Here is an 8,296-nt window from a genome sequence, read left to right as displayed (position 1 = left end):
TTGTCCATTCCCTTTGTTTAGTGCTGTGAAAGGAAGAGCCGAATTCCAAAATAGATCAATGATGTTTCAGAAATTTCCCAAAGGAAATACAAAGCCGAATGTTAAAAGCTAGATTTACTCACAGGTTTTGAGGAGCAAACACTGTAATGCTATTAAAGTGCAATATCCAAGGGAACACTGACTCTGTGAAAGATGATCCAAATGGAATTCATGAAAAGTCACAAACACAAACAGCAGAATCAAAATAGGGTGAGGGGACACCCGGATGTGAACCAGGGACCTTTTGATCCGCAGTGAAATGCTCTACCACTGAGCTATATCCCCAGCTTGTCAGTAAAATCAGAATGAGAAAATATCAGTATATCATGAAAGAGTGAGAGGATCATGCTAAGTTGTGCCGGAAAGTACAACCTTGAAACTGTGGAACAGGAGAAGTAGTCCTTAATATTATTTATTAAAGCAAAACTGGATCATTTAAAAAACAGATTTATTTGATTCATTGTGATTTTATTTGAATAGGCAATGGTACATAGGCCCAATGCCTCTACATACAATGATTGTTTTGAAACATTCTTAAAGGGGAAGAGGTTTTTACGGGACACCTTATCATTTGAGGATTGGTTACCACAATCACTGAGATGGTGATGAAGTATGATTCTTTTGGGCCAAATTATGGTGGAAAACATTTCTACGTACCACTACAATTCGGTATTTGGAAGGTACACCCAAACACCCCTTTCAAATACCTTCGATTTAATACATCAGAAAAAGCCATTTTGCCTTTGCAAATGGCCTGATTCTTCAGACCTGCCTTCTTGCAACTGCAATGAGAGTTTGTACATCTTGCATGTAGGCAGAGCTTTTAAGGAGAAATTAAATAGTTCCTACGTTGCACAAAAATGTAGTGCTTCAAACAAACACATACTTTGTATGCACAGAGAAGAGGTGGAATATATGTAAGACTGAAGACACAGGTGAAATGAGAAATAGATTGACTGCTTCGCTGCCAAGTTTTATACGCCATTTCTTCAGTGCAATACAAGAAAGCACCAAACAGTATAACAAAGTTGTCAATTGGTTTCATAGTCCATTCCCTTTGTTTAGTGCTGTGAAAGGAAGAGCCGAATTCCAAAATAGATCAATGATGTTTCAGAAATTTCCCAAAGGGAATACCAAGCCGAGAATTAAAAACTGCATTTACTCACAGGTTTTGAGGAGCAAACACTGTAATGCTATTAAAGTGCAATATCCAAGGGAACACTGACTCTGTCAAAGATGATCCAAATGAAATTGATGAAAAGTCCCAATTACAAACAGCAGAATCAAAATAGGCTGAGGGGACACACAGATTTGAACCATGGACCTCTTGATGTGCAGTCCAATGCTCTACCACTGAGCTTTATCCGCAGCTTTTCAGCAAAATCAGAATGACAAGATATCAGTACAAAATGAAAGAGTGAGAGGAACATGCTAAGTTGTGCCGGAAAGCATAACCTTGAAACTGTGGAACAGGAGAAATAGTCCTTAATATTATTTATTAAAGGAAAACTGGATCATTTAAAAAACAGATTTATTTTTGTTTCATTGTCATTTTATTTGAATAGGCAGTGGTACATAGGACCAATGCCTCTACATACAATGATTGTTTTGAAACATTCTTAAAGGGGAAGAGGTTTTTACGGGACACCTTATCATTTGATGATTGGTTACCACAATCACTGAGATGGTGGTGATGTATGATTGTTTTGGGCGAAAAAACGGTGGAAAAACATTTCTACGTACCACTACAATGCGGTATTTGGAAGGTGCACCCAAACACCCCTTTCGAATACATTCGATTTAATACATCAGAAAAAGCTATTTTGCATTTGCAAATGGCGTGATTCTTCAGACCAGCCTACTTGCAACGGCAATGATAGTTCGTACATCTTGCACGTAGGCAGAGCTTTTTAAGGAGAAATTAAATAGTTCTACAGCACAAGTTACTACTTGCGTAACGATATAACTGTAAGAGACATTAGTTAGTGATAGATAGATTCCTTATCTTAGAATATCCCCAGGCGTCAGACTGGGTCCGTAAATTTTTGCGTAGCAGTACCCTTGCGCATTGGTAGGCGTCGTCTGCGGCTCCGCATCCGTCGTCTGCGTCGTGGGCGCCGTGATTACATCGTCGGAGTACTTAGACGCCGCCTCCGCGTGCTGACGTCAGTTCTTAGACACAGCTTTTCCGCGCCAGGAGCGCCGAGCCATGTTTAAAACCAACACTGGTGCAATTGAAACTAGGGCCCTTAAAGGGGATGACCTTAACCCTAGATATCGGTTCGCAGAACGGGTGGATGGGTGGGTCGGTAAGGAATCTATCACTAACTTATGTCTCTTACAGATATATCGTTACACAAGTAGTAACTTGTGCATCTGAAAGAGACACGTTAGAATAGATACCCCAGCAATACCAACCCCGGTGGTGGGTCTGCGAACCAATAATCACACCAGAAAGTCCTGGAGGACGGAACGGCCAAAGAAGCCATCCCTCTGGACTTGAATGTCCAGGCAGTAGTGTCTTGCAAACGTGTGCAGCGAGGCCCACGTAGCCGCCTGGCAAATGCCCTGCAAGGGCACTCCCCGGCCCAGGGCAGTTGTAGTCGCTCTGGCCCGGGTGGAATGAGCCCCCAATCCAACAGGGGGCTCGTTTTTAGCCAAGGAGTAACATGCCTGGATACACAAGATGATCCACCGAGAGATGGTCCGCTTGTGCACCGCTTTTCCCTTCTTAGCGCCCACGTAACCAACAAAGAGTTTCTTCATCCACCCGGAACTGGGGTGTACGATCGAAGTAGAATGAAAGCGCACGTTTTGGGTCCAGACGGTGGAGCCGCTCTTCCTCTTTAGAGGGATGCGGTGGCGGAAAGAACGTGGGCAAGGTAATAGACTGCCCGATATGGAAGGCCGTGACAACCTTGGGCAGGAAAGATGGCTTAGTACGTAACACAACCTTGTCCGGATGGACAGAAAGGAAAGGGGGTGTACATGAAAGAGCCTGGAGCTCACTCACTCTCCTGGCAGAGGTGATGGCAACCAGGAAAGCAGTCTTCAAAGTAAGAAGACAGAGATGACAGTTGTGAAGTGGCTCAAAGGGAGCGCACATCAGAAATGTAAGAACCAGGTTCAAGTCCCACTGAGGCATCACAAACGGAACAGGAGGGAACATGTGTGTGATGCCCTTTAGAAAATGAGTTACAATAGGGGACTTGAACAAAGAAGGTTTGTTTAGGCAGCCTTAGGAAGGTTGAAAGGGCAGAAAGGTAGCCCTTGATAGTGCCCAGAGCAGAGCCCTGCTGGGCAAGAGAAAGAAGGAAGAGAAGAACCTCAGAAAGAGGGGCAGCAAGAGGATCCACAGCCTTTGCTGTGCACCATGCCACAAATTTGTTCCACCTGCAGGCGTATACCGACTTTGTGGAGGGACGCCTGGCTGCCAGAATGACATTACAGACTTCAGGAGGCAAGTCAAATGGCCTCAACTGTCACCGCTCAATCTCCAAGCATGGAGGTGGAGACTGGACAGGTTCGGGTGGAGGACCGTCCCCTGCTGCTGCGACAGAAGGTCCTCCTCAAGAGGCAGATGACCGGGGGATCGACTGACATACTGAGTATCTCTGGATACCAGTACCTTTATGCCCAGTCCGGAGCCACAAGGATGACTTGGGCCTGGTCGCGCTTGATCTTCTTCAGCACTCTGGGCAGAAGTGGTATAGTCGGAAAGGCGTACAATAGACCACAGCTCCACTCGCGCCGAAAAGCGTCACCCAACGGGGGCCGCCTTGGAAATCCCAACGCGCAGAACTGATGACATTGCGCGTTCTCTTCGGTGGCGAATAGATCTAACCAAGGCGCTCCCCACTGATGAAAGAGGCCTTGCGCCACGTCCAAGTTCAGACACCATTCGTGATCCATCATGCACCGACAGCTGAGTTCGTCCGCCCTGGCGTTCAGCGAACCTGCCAGGTGTTGAACCACCGGGGTCACGCCCTGATGTTCCAGCCACTGCCAGAGGCGCAGAGCCTCCTGGCAAAGGGTCCACGACCCCACCCCGCCCTGTTTGTTGCAGTACCACATGGCGGTGGTGTTGTCCGTGAACACCTGCACTACACTACCCCGAACAAAGGGGAGGAATGCCTTTAGTGCTAGACGAATTGCCCGCAGCTCCAAAAGGTTGATATGGAGCCGGGACTCCGCCGGGGACCAGAGGCCTCCGATCTCCGCCTCTCCCATGTGGCCTCCCCAGCCCTGGAGGGACGCGTCTGTCACAACTATCTGCTCCGGTTGGGGAAGGGAGAGGGATCTGCCGCTGACCCAATCGCGGTCCGTGAGCCACCACTGCAGCTGTCTCGCAGTGCCCTCCGAGCTCAGGACGTGGTCGGATAGGTTGCCCTGATGCTGGGCCCACTGAAACTTCAGGTCCCACTGCAGAGCCCGCATCCGCCAACGGGCGTGATGCACCAGAAGGATGCAGGAGGCCAAAAGCCCCAGAAGCCGCAGGGTCAACCTGACCGAGACTCGGGACAAAGGCTGAAAGAGTGGAATCAGAGCCTGAATGTCCCAAACCCGCTGTTCGGGAGGATAAACCCGAAACTGTGCCGAGTCGAGAACCGCTCCGATGAAGAGGAGCTTCTGAGAGGGGCACAGGTGTGACTTCGGCACATTGATGGAAAACCCCAGCAGGTGCAGGAGGTTTGACGTCGTCTGGAGGTGGCTGACGACTGTTTGGGGCGAGCCCGCCTTCAACAACCAGTTGTCGAGGTAGGGGAAGACTGAAACCCCTAACCTGCGCAGATGAGCTGCAACCACCGCCATCACCTTCGTGAACACCCGTGGGGCGCTGGTAAGGCCGAAGGGGAGCACGGTAAACTGAAAGTGCTCGTGGCCTACCGTGAACCACAGGTAACGCCGGTGGGCCTGCAGGATGGGGATGTGCAAATAAGCGTCCTGCAAGTCCAACGCTACCATCCAGTCTCCTGGGTCCAGGGCAGCTAAGACCTGAGCCAGTGTCAGCATTTTGAACTTCTCCTTCCGGAGGAAGCCGTTGTCGTTCCGTAGGTCCAAGATAGGGCGTAGGCCCCCTTTGCCCTTCTTGGGTACCAGAAAGTAGTGGGAGTAGCAACCACACCCTACTTCTGGCCCAGGAATGCGCTCAATGGCCCCCTTGGCCAAGAGGGCCGTAACTTCCTCCTGCAGAAGTCGCAAAGGATCCCCCGGTTCTGCGGTGGCATGGCTGGAGGGGTCGCCTCGAAGGGGAGGGAGTAGCCCCTTCGGATGATTTGCAGCACCCACCTGTCCGACGTGACAGTGCGCCAGTGGAGGAGGTGATGGCGAACCCTGCCCCCCACTGGCGACACATGGGCCTGAAAGCACGGACTAGGAGGGTTTTGAGGCGGATGCTGTGGGGGAAGGTGTGGACTGTCCTCGCTGTTGTCCCCGACCGCCGCCACAGCGGTTTTCACGGCCGCCACCGCATTGGGTATTACCCTGCGGCACGTGGCTGGCAGCACGTGTGGGTACACCCCTTCCTTGGCCACGAAAGGGGCGAAAAGCAGCCGTTTGCTGGCGGTAGCCCTGGAGTCCTTAAAACGCTCAAGCGCATGGTCTGCCTTGTCGCCAAAAAGGCGACGGCCATCAAAAGGCATGTCCATGAGTGTATTCTGGACATCAGCCGAGAAGTTGGCGGACGTCAACCAGGCGTGGTGACGAAACGCCACCGTCTTGCCAACGCTCTACCTAGTGAGTCGGTGGTATCCAGTCCACACCGGATAGAATAACGTGCCGCATCTCGGCCTTCTGTGGTAAATAAATAAATAATACCTCTATTTTTGACTGGATATAACAATAACAGATAGCTCAATAAATAAGAGTCAAGATTCGAGGTAGTAGGAGTTTGCAGGTTTAATACAGCATAAAGGACAGGAACAGGACAACCTGCACGGGCAAGATCTGGGATGGCTAGCAACTTTTAATAACAGTGCACAAGCATATATACTAAAACAATTGCATTACAGTACATGCAGTAGGCGTAGCAGTGGGTGGGGTTCGTAGCAGTTCGCGAAAGATAAGGGTGAAAGTAGGTGTAACAAGAGGCGTGAACATAGACATGTGATGTAAACGTGACAGAATATGTCATGAACGGGGCGGAAACATGGAGGGGGCTACCTGAGGAGCCGGGACCTCTAACCTAGTGGTGCGCGCAAACTGGCAATGACGTGTGACTAGGAGAAGCTGGGGGCTATGACTTCTGCGCTAGGAGCAGAGACTGAAGTCTGGAGAGTCAGAGCGACATGTACCTAAACACTATCTAGTATCTGATGTTTAGAGAACATGTTGATAGAATCCAAAAGTTATCAGGGTAAAGGCTAACAGACTCTAAGACTGGTGCATGAATTATTCTACATGTAGTACGTGTTGGGGAATATTAAATGACCATTAATACAGTATTTCTCTTACATGGAGACGTAAAGGCTAGACTGTGAAGGAAACTATTGATGCGATTCAGTAGCTTAGGAATGCAGAAGGAGAGCTGGACTGATAACTAGAATCATAACATACTCTTGGCAGACTGGCAGGCAGAGCCAGGACGAGCCGGGCACTGTGAGGCAGGAAGTAAGTGAAGGGTCAGGGATACAGGTGGGGGCTGTATCGCTCCTCAGCGAGGGTTCAGGAGACCGGAGCTGAATCCGAGTCCGGGCCCTTTTGAGGCCTAGAAACGGGGACTTTACAATGAAATAACGTGCACACTGAGAAACGTGGCAACGTAGCTTTAAATAGGCCTAATACTCGTAGCTTTCACGAGAACTGGAAACTGGCATACTAGAGATGGACACAACTGTAATTGCGTCTTTAATCGATCATGGGGAATACATATGCATATTAATCATGCACACATAACATAAGATGGGGAACACGTAGGGACACAGAACATGGCAAAATTTACTTTTCCACATTCCCTCCTTGTCACTACGTTTCCATCAGGAAACATCAATATTCATGATACCATCTATCATTTCATACAGTATCATTTGCTCGTCTCGAATTGTCTTGGAACGGGATTTAGGACGGGACTTGGGACTAGGAATACAAGAGGTAGCACAAATGCCGCAAATCGCAGGGCCACATTGTATACAGAGGCAGCAACTGAATATGATCGCTACTGCAATACCTAGGAATGACAACACTTTCCATCCCCAGGCAGAAATTATACTCCAGAACCAACCGGACCATGTCCAGGTGCCTGGATTCTGGTGTAACTGATGGGCAATTTTATGAAGTCTGGTTATAGCTGAATAAACAGACGGCGCGTTATTAGGAATAAAAATGCAGCAACTAGATCCGATGACTCTACATGCTCCTCCTCTATCGGCCAGTATGACGTCAAGAACGAGACGATTTTGGAGCACGACAAATCTCATAGCAGATTGCTCTTCGGTTAAGTTACCTAGAGCAGAGGCAGTCTCATTAACTACTGCTTCAAGGGTTCTGGTTAATCTACGTATCAACTTACTATTCTGGATAGGTCCTATAAAGAAAAAGAAACCTCTATTGAAATCTGTATATTGTTCTAGAGCAGTTTCAGTTTGATCGACAATCGGGGACTCGATCTCCCTTCTATGTCTAATGTGTACTAGATGTGTGTTTCTGTGATAATCGGACGGGGCTAGGAAAACTGGTGGCAGTAGGAAGGCAATGTAACAGGTTCCCTCCCAATCGAGGGGCAGACGAACATATGCGGTCTGACCAGAAACAAAATAAGAATGACGTGAAGCTTTGAAAATAGATTTCCCACTGTCACTATACTTGATAATAGTAGTACAATCGCTATGTCCTACATGTACGGAACCATTATTTCTGACACATAATTCGCCTTTGACTGGTAGTACTGAAATAGCAGGTAAGTCTGGAGTAGGATCAGACTGAACATTCAGGACCATGAAATTCGAAGAATAATTACCCAAATTATAAACTTCATTTTCTAGATCTAACCCTGTTCTGTGGGGAAGACCTTGCTTGTCTGGAAAACATGTACTGTTCAGAAAGGACATATCTGTTGAAGATGACGTTAACGTGGACCATGCTGCACATGAACCATTATGTGAAAATGGATAAGGAAACAGTGGCAGAACTCCCTTCGGTGTCTGGAAAGGGGGGAGTCGACCACACACCCAACAATTAGTGGCATTGCTGGTCTGGTGTGAATAATGTAACATACGGATAAATGAATTGTTGCGCATAGCAAGACGATAAGATAGTTCAT

General features: G+C 48.2%; 1 non-coding gene across 1 annotated transcript; it reads right to left on the bottom strand.

The window, feature by feature from the left end:
- Window positions 1–252: 252 nt before the first annotated feature.
- Window positions 253–324, bottom strand: TRNAR-GCG (transfer RNA arginine (anticodon GCG)). Its single transcript has one exon. It is a non-coding gene; the product is annotated as a tRNA-Arg (tRNA).
- Window positions 325–8,296: the final 7,972 nt, after the last annotated feature.

This window comes from Lissotriton helveticus, chromosome 1_2 (genome assembly GCF_964261635.1).
Source record: "Lissotriton helveticus chromosome 1_2, aLisHel1.1, whole genome shotgun sequence".
NCBI lineage: Eukaryota > Metazoa > Chordata > Amphibia > Caudata > Salamandridae > Lissotriton > Lissotriton helveticus.
The sequence above is the reverse complement of the archived record's forward strand: the minus strand, read 5'-3'. Positions and strand labels throughout refer to the sequence as shown.